We start from the raw sequence: 8,230 nt of genomic DNA on the forward strand, positions 1-8,230 counted from the left end.
CATTTTTCTCATCTCTTGTTTTTTTTTTTTTTAAAACTTCATTACTTTGTTTTAATTTGTTCTTTACATGACAATTTGTTTTACTTTAAGTATTTTCCAATAATAATAAAATTCTAATTATAATGATGATTAGTACATTAAATTTTATTATAATAGTTTTAATAAAATTTGAAAAATATTATAATTATTTCATACAAAATATATCTTAATTGCTATTTAAAACTTTGGTGATACATATACAACCATTGCGTGATCCTTGGACATGCTGCCGTGTAAATTGGTTCATATACCACACCAAACTGTATACGCATCTCCCTACTCTAACGTTTGAAGTTTGAACAAGTCAACACTATCAAGCTGTCAAAAAGCAAGAAATCACTAGATCAATATTTATGGTCAGTCAACTAAAGAGTCCAACACCCTCACCCTTACACTACACAGTACTTCCTCCAATTTCTTACTCTTCATTTTGATACGTGAAACAAAATTATTCTGCAATGGTTTTGCTTTCCTTTCTATGTTACTTGTTAGTCACAGCTATATCTCATGTGAAAGCCGGAGATTCTGTATCATGTGATAACAACAGAGGCAACTACACAGCCAACAGCACCTACGACAACAACCTTAAAACTCTTATATCCACTTTCTCTTCCCATAAACAAATCAACTACGGTTTCTACAATTTCTCATACGGACAAGATCCCGACAGAGCATATGTCATAGGACTATGTCGTGGAGATCAAGAACCAAACACGTGTCTTATAAAGTTAAACAACTCCTTCACCTATCTCAAACAACAATGTCCAAATCAAAGACAGGCAGTTGTATGGGGTGGTGAATTCACTCTATGGTACTCGAATCGTTCAATATTTGGGATAGTAGAAACTTCCCCTACAATATTTCTAATATATGAAAGAAATGTATGCGATGCGGATGCATACAAGGAAGCACTGAGTAACTTGATGACAAATCTAACGAACAAAGCTGCATCGGGTGACTCTCGTCGTAAGTATGATGCTGATAATGTTTATGAGCCGGGAAATTTTGTAACTATATATGGTTATGCGTTGTGTATGCCGGATTTGTCTTCGCAACAATGCATGGATTGCTTGGAAGAAGCGGTTTCTCAAATTCCGGTTTTTGTTGTAAGGGGAAGATGGGAGGAAATATTCTTCAACCAAGTTGTCGGATTAGATTTGATCCTTATCGGTTCTATAATTCGACGACTGTGTTGGATTCGAATGCAACGCCTCCTTCACCGTCGCTACAACCACCGTCGCTACAACCACCGTCGCTACAACCACCGTCAGTATTCACCAATAATACTTCATCAGGTACTTAGTCAATTGTAAGGTTTATGTATTGTAAATAAAGTTGTTTTTCTTCTATTGACACTGTATTACATTTTTCTTCGAATTGAAATGCAATTTTGCATATACAATGATTTTGTAAGAGTTTTTTTTTTTTAAAAAATATTAAAATAAAAATAAAACTCATACTCATACACTTATTGTTCTAGTGACCAACACCAATCACTCATTTCAACAGATAAGAGGGAGGGCCCCATCTCATCCATCCAACTAGAACCATGATAAATGCTACTACATGTGAAGCATTTTCACATATTAAAGAAAAATCTACTTTAACACCAATTCTTTCATCTATATCATATTATTACTCACCAATAAGATGAAAAGTGATATTCATAATTTGGAATTTTTTATATTTTTTTTCTCTTTAATACAGATTCGATTAATAATGTGTATAAATTTGATTATTATAGTGTATAGTTTGATTAATAGGTATTTGATTAGATGAGTATAATAAATTGATTAAATACATAATAATTTGGTTAGTGAGTGTCATGACATCAAAAAATAAAATTATCGATGATAAATCAATTTTGATTAATGGTATGTACAAGTTAGTTTAATATAGTTCATAATTTAGTTAGTGAATTCTATAAGGGAAAAAAGTTTAAAATAAAGTGTAAAGATTTATTTATTCATTTTATAAATTAATTTTTAAAAATAATTAATATTATATATTTTATTAATTAATAAAGTAATGAAAATAAATTCAAAATAAAATAAATGATTAATAAAATTATATTTCTATTATTAATGTAATGATGAAATTGATTAATAATAGACATTTATATATAGGACAAAATAAATTTTTATCATAATTAACTTTTATTATTTTAAAAAAGTTTTCCAGCAGTATAGTTAAGTATTGATGTCAAATTTTAATGGCAATATAGCAATAATATTAAACGAACTCTTGAAGTAAAAATATATTGATGAATAACAATTGTACTAGTACTATTTGTGCAGGGCAGAGCAAAATACGAATTGTCATCATCTCCGTTGCAGTGGCAGCTGTTAGTATGGTTTTGATACTCATTTTTATTTGCATCTATTTAAGATTGGGAAAGCCAAAACAAATGTTTCAAGGTATGCCTAGTTTTTGTTCTTTTTATAAAGCCAGAAAATTTGATAAATTATGTTAAATTTACTTAAGCAGGGATTGCAATTACATCAACAAGTCATAAACAAACTCTAACATTTTGAATGGATAAAAAATACATTTTGCTCTTCATAAAATCACACTAGTCATTATCAAATCATCACATCTACTATTTTTCAAAGTGGCTTCTTTTGTGATCGTTTGCTAGAACTCTTGGTTCTATTTAAAATATCTTGATTTTTTTAAAAAAAAAACTATTTTTCATAGTTGTTAGCACTCATAACTTTCAATTTTGCTACGCAACTTCTTTGACTCGGTTGGTATTATTATTTTTAAACAAGATATATTGAAAGAATAAATGTTCTCAAAACAAGATTAGAAAGAAACGGCCGGAACCGCGGGGCAAAATTGTCAACCAATTAAAACCTAACTAAGTAAAACTATGGATTTTTGTCAAACTCATAAAAATTACCATTAGCTTGAGAAATATTTCCAATGAAAGCCCACCTTTAAACCAACACTTCGTCAAACAAAAAGTTGTTAGAGCTTTTCTGCATGGCTTTTAAAAAATTATATTGAATAAACAATCACTTTTCTCAATAATTAACATGTTATATCTATAATTTGCACTACTATAACTTGTTCATCTTGGTTACTGTATGAAGCAAATAACAGAAAACATAGTGACGGAGATGAAGATGAAATTACAATTGTTGAGTCATTGCAATTCAACTTTGATATCATCCGAGCTGCTACAAATGATTTCTCTGATTCTAATAAACTTGGGCGGGGCGGATTTGGAATTGTTTATAGAGTAAGATAACACTCTTTTAAATAAAGTAGCATCACACTTTGCAAAATAGTATTACATACTATATAATTTACTATAACTAAAATCGGTATATTTCAGGGTAAACTTCCTGATGGACAAATGATTGCTGTCAAAAGATTGTTACAAGAATCTAACCAAGGAGAAGGGGAATTTAAAAATGAAGTATTATTAGTAGCTCGACTTCAACATCGAAACCTAGTTAGACTACTTGGTTTTTGTTTTGAAGAGAATGAAAGGCTGCTTATTTATGAATTTGTTACAAATAAAAGTCTTGATTACTTCATATTTGGTAAGTTTGAATATCAACATAGTTAGCTATAATGTTGCACAATTCCTTATATATTGTCTATAGTGTAATAATACAATTTACTAACAGCTAAAACAATTTTGATATTCATATGATCTTGGTTATATTTGTAGATCCAATCAGGAAAGCTCAATTGAATTGGCAAATGCGCTATGAAATCATTAAAGGTATTGCTCGAGGTCTTCTTTATCTTCATGAGGATTCTCGTTTGCGGATTATACATCGTGATATCAAAGCAAGCAATATTCTATTAGACAACGAGATGAATCCTAAGATATCTGATTTTGGATTGGCAAGATTGTTTGTTATCGATCAAAGTCAAGGAAATACAAATAGAATCGTTGGAACCTAGTAAGTTTCGAATATGCTTGAGTTTAATTACTACTTGAATTAATTTGAGTCGACAATAAGTAAAATAGTAATTTCAAATAGTGTGATGTATTACTTGATTGTTTTAAAATACTGAACCTTTTAAATATATCACAATGTATGATTCATCCATAACATAAAGATGAAACAATATTTTAGAATTTTGTTATTAATGACATTAATTATTTGTAGCAAATTAATTAGTGGAAAATTATAAACTTGAAATATTTTAATTCTTGTACTAATTAAGTTTGTGTATATTGACATACAGTGGGTACATGGCACCAGAGTATGCAATGCATGGATTATTTTCAGTAAAATCAGATGTTTTTAGTTTCGGAGTATTGGTTCTTGAGATTATAAGCGGTCATAAAAATAGTGCAAACATTCGTCATGGAAATAATATTGAGTATCTATTGAGCTTTGTAAGTAACACTTTTCTCACTATAATTTCTTTCTTATCATTAAAAATAGATTATGTGATTCAAATTTTATAGTAGAAATTCATTGGTGACCTAATTGTTTTTTTGTTATTTACACTTGAGCAGGCTTGGAAAAGTTGGAAGGAGGGGAAAGCTACAAATATTATAGATCCATCATTACAAAACTTTTCATTAAATGAAATAATGAGATGCATTCATATTGGCTTGCTTTGTATTCAAGAAGATGCAGCTGATAGACCAACCATGGCAGCTGTTGCTCTCATGCTTAATAGTTACTCTCTTAGTCTTGCAATACCTTCAAAGCCTGCATACTTTTATGGAAGTGGAACTGAAACTGGAAGCTTACATGACAAGCAACTATGGGCTGAAAATCAAAATGCAACGACGTCGAATGAATCGATAAACCAAGCTTCAAATACTGACCCGTACCCTCGATAGATTTTATTCATAAGGACTATATATTCTTTTATGAGTCAATCACTATTTTGATCTATAAATTTAAATTGTCAGCCTCTATAAAATATAAGAATGAAAAAGCATCTTCGAAACTTATAGATATTAGTCATTTAAATTACTGTGTTACTTTCTTATGCTAGAGTTTATGGTTTGCGAGGTTGACAAGTATAATAAGTAATGTATTTTTGAATTATTTCAATTAAGTTACAACACAATAGATGGTTGAGTATAATATGAGTATACTGTGTAAAATAATTATTAACATATATAGTTTAATTAAGAAACTCCTTATTATAGTTAAGAATTAATTTCATGAATTATATTTTGGCCATTTATCACTATTATATAAAGCACTTTTTATATGGAATGAAAGTGACATTTCACATCGGTCCAGATATAAAGTGGTGTGGTGTGGTATGTAATTTTTTTCACATCAGACTAACAATTAATGGGAAAATTTACATTTAACTTCGGTTGGAAATGTGTACCAAAGTTATATATTTTATTTGACGTCAGTTTCTTTAAATAAATCGATGTGAAATATCATTTTTTTATTAGTGTTTATATTCAACCGATACTACAACAAAAACTCATTTTACCACATTTTTAAAGGCGAGATAATGAATAACGTCATAAAAAGTTTTCACGTTAACACCCGATTTATATAGAACCGGGGGATAAAGTGTGTACATAGGCTTGAATCCCAATAACTGCATTTTAGTATTTTATAAAAGAACAAACAACTGTACATATTGGGTTTCATAAATGTACATTATTTTTGGGTAAATCTATAAGTACAATTTTGAGGAAGAATTCTGAAACATCTTCATCATGATCCTTGTGAACTTTGGTGAAGATCAAGTAGTGGAATTTATTGCATATCTATATATTATAATATATTCTCAATGAATTTTCATTCATTTGTTTAAGAAATTAAATTAAAATGTTAGATAAGGAAAATAATTTATCATGTATACAAAGAAGAGATTATGTAAAGAACACAAACACTATTACAAGTATTATATTTTAGGGATAATAGCTATTTTGCCCCCTGCCATATGGGCGAGGTTTGAAAAACGCCCCTGTGAAAAAAAAAATTTGGATTCGCCCCCTAACATATGAAGATTCCCCTGTTTTACCCCTTCAAGAAATTTAATATTCAAAATTATTGACGTGGCAACCATTTTTTTATTTTTTTAAATTATTTATAATGACGTGGCATGCTTGTTTGTTAAAATGTCAAATATTAAAGCCAAAATTTTGTCTCCCATGGGTATTGAACCCATGACCTAGTAATTACAAGGGGGCACCACCAACCACTAGGCTACTTTACTTTTGTTGTTCTATTCTTACTTTAAGTAGTTATATTATAGTAATTTCTGAAAATATGTTTATTAAATATTTATTTAGGTTCTTATATTTTGATATATGTTTTAATATTATTGTTCATCAATGATAATATTTTATTAACCAGTATATTAGTGTTAATATATTTATTTAGGTTATGATTTTTTATTATAACAACACTTTCACCTCACCCAACAAAAAAATTGAGGTATTGGCTGGGCATTACAAATATTGTCAAAGTTTTTACTATTGTTCTTAGTTTCATAACCAGCCTTATTGTAAGTCGTTCTTAGGTTTTCTAACAAAAGATTCAAGTTGTATGTCCCTTTAGTGAACTTATCAAGTGTGATTTGTAGATCATCAATTTTATTTTTGAAAATGTCACATTGCTCATACTTGATAAATTCGTCTAAAGTCTTATAGTATGAGGAATAGTTTTGAATTAGATCATATTTATCTCTCTCTAAGACTTTCTATTTCTTCCAAAATGTTTTTATTTTTCAATTCAAGAGAAGAGATAGTGTCTTTGGAGGTGGAGATAATTTGTTCTAATAGCTTGTTTATTTTGTCAGCTTCTTACAGATGCGAAATAAATCTTGATAAAAAAAGTGAGCCGTCACCTCATTGTCTTTGTGATTTTGTCGTCATATCATCGTTGTCCCAAGATATGGATGCTCTTTTTTTAGATCTTTTGAGCTTTCTTTGATTTTAATTTCTTTTCGGATTTTGAGTGCAGTTTGGTCTTATATATCCTTTCTTTCCGCATTGATGACATGTAGAAATGGATGAACTCTCTTCACTTTGTTTCTGGAGTCATTGATTTCTTTTTTTCATTAGAACCATTTAATAAAGCTGTTGAAAATTTGTTACCTATAATTAAAATTAAGCTGCTTCAGGTGATGCTTATAGTAAATTTTCTATGCAAAGTGATATTTTTGGTACAGATAAAAAAACTATATATGGTCTTGCTCAGTGTACACCTGATTTGTCTACTCCACAGTGTGCTAAGTTTCTTGTTTTGGTTTGAAATTGAATTTCTGGCTTCTTAATCATACATTATCAATTAAACGTATCACTGGATAATGACTAAGGTTTTTGCAGGTAAGAACAATACATTGTCAATACATGGTTTTTATAGGTTTCTGTTTAAGAATATGATGTAATTATGAAAGCAATGAAAAATTCCTGTAAGCACCATTGATCTATCAAACTTATGCATACAAGAATCACTCCATTGTTATGGTCACACTCAAAATACACGGAAAGACACAACTATTGGACGTATGGAATATTTAAAATATCATCAATGGGATAATGGGAAGAACAGAAGAAATTATTAACATAGTTTAGTGGAGAAGAAAATGGATCTTTGAGGTGGATCACTTTCAAGTGGTGCATTCTTAATTAAATAAGGATGGTTAAAGGACTAGTAATTGTGATGAACAAATTAATTTTATTCACCTCCTATAGGAATAATATTCTTTGCATTTATACAAAGCATGTAAAAATGTTTTGAAAAGGAAATTTCTTTTATGTTTGGTTCGTTATGGTGCCATGACCACTTTCAACTTTTTAATTTATTTAAAATTTATTTTTCAACTAATAGAAATCTAGTCTTATAAATGTACTACAATGCCAAGCTCATGCCTTAGGCAAGTTAGGCAATAGTTAGGCCCATTTACTTTTTACAAATTTTTCTTGGAAGTTCACAATGTATTCTATGGATTACTAGCACATCTCATGAAAATACAATAATGCTTTCAGATTGTGAAAACTAATGGTGATTCACCATTGTTGCATACGAAGCTTGGAGAAGAAGAATGCACTGTCATGCATTTAGTTTATTGCTCACAAAACTACTCATTACAAAGTGAAGAAGTAGCTTATATACATCATGAACATAGTGAAATGTGCCAACTAACTAACTAACGGTTATAACAATTGTTGCTTAGGTGGAAAGTAATCAACTTGAGCTACTTGTCATCTTCCTCTTTCACATTCCCCCTT

General features: G+C 29.6%; 1 pseudogene; it reads left to right on the plus strand.

Moving 5' to 3' along the window:
- The first annotated feature begins 244 nt into the window (after positions 1-244).
- Positions 245-5,408, plus strand: LOC131643410 (cysteine-rich receptor-like protein kinase 44; annotated as a pseudogene).
- Positions 5,409-8,230: the final 2,822 nt, after the last annotated feature.

The sequence above is a fragment of the Vicia villosa genome, linkage group LG1 (assembly GCF_029867415.1).
Source record: "Vicia villosa cultivar HV-30 ecotype Madison, WI linkage group LG1, Vvil1.0, whole genome shotgun sequence".
Taxonomy (NCBI): domain Eukaryota; kingdom Viridiplantae; phylum Streptophyta; class Magnoliopsida; order Fabales; family Fabaceae; genus Vicia; species Vicia villosa.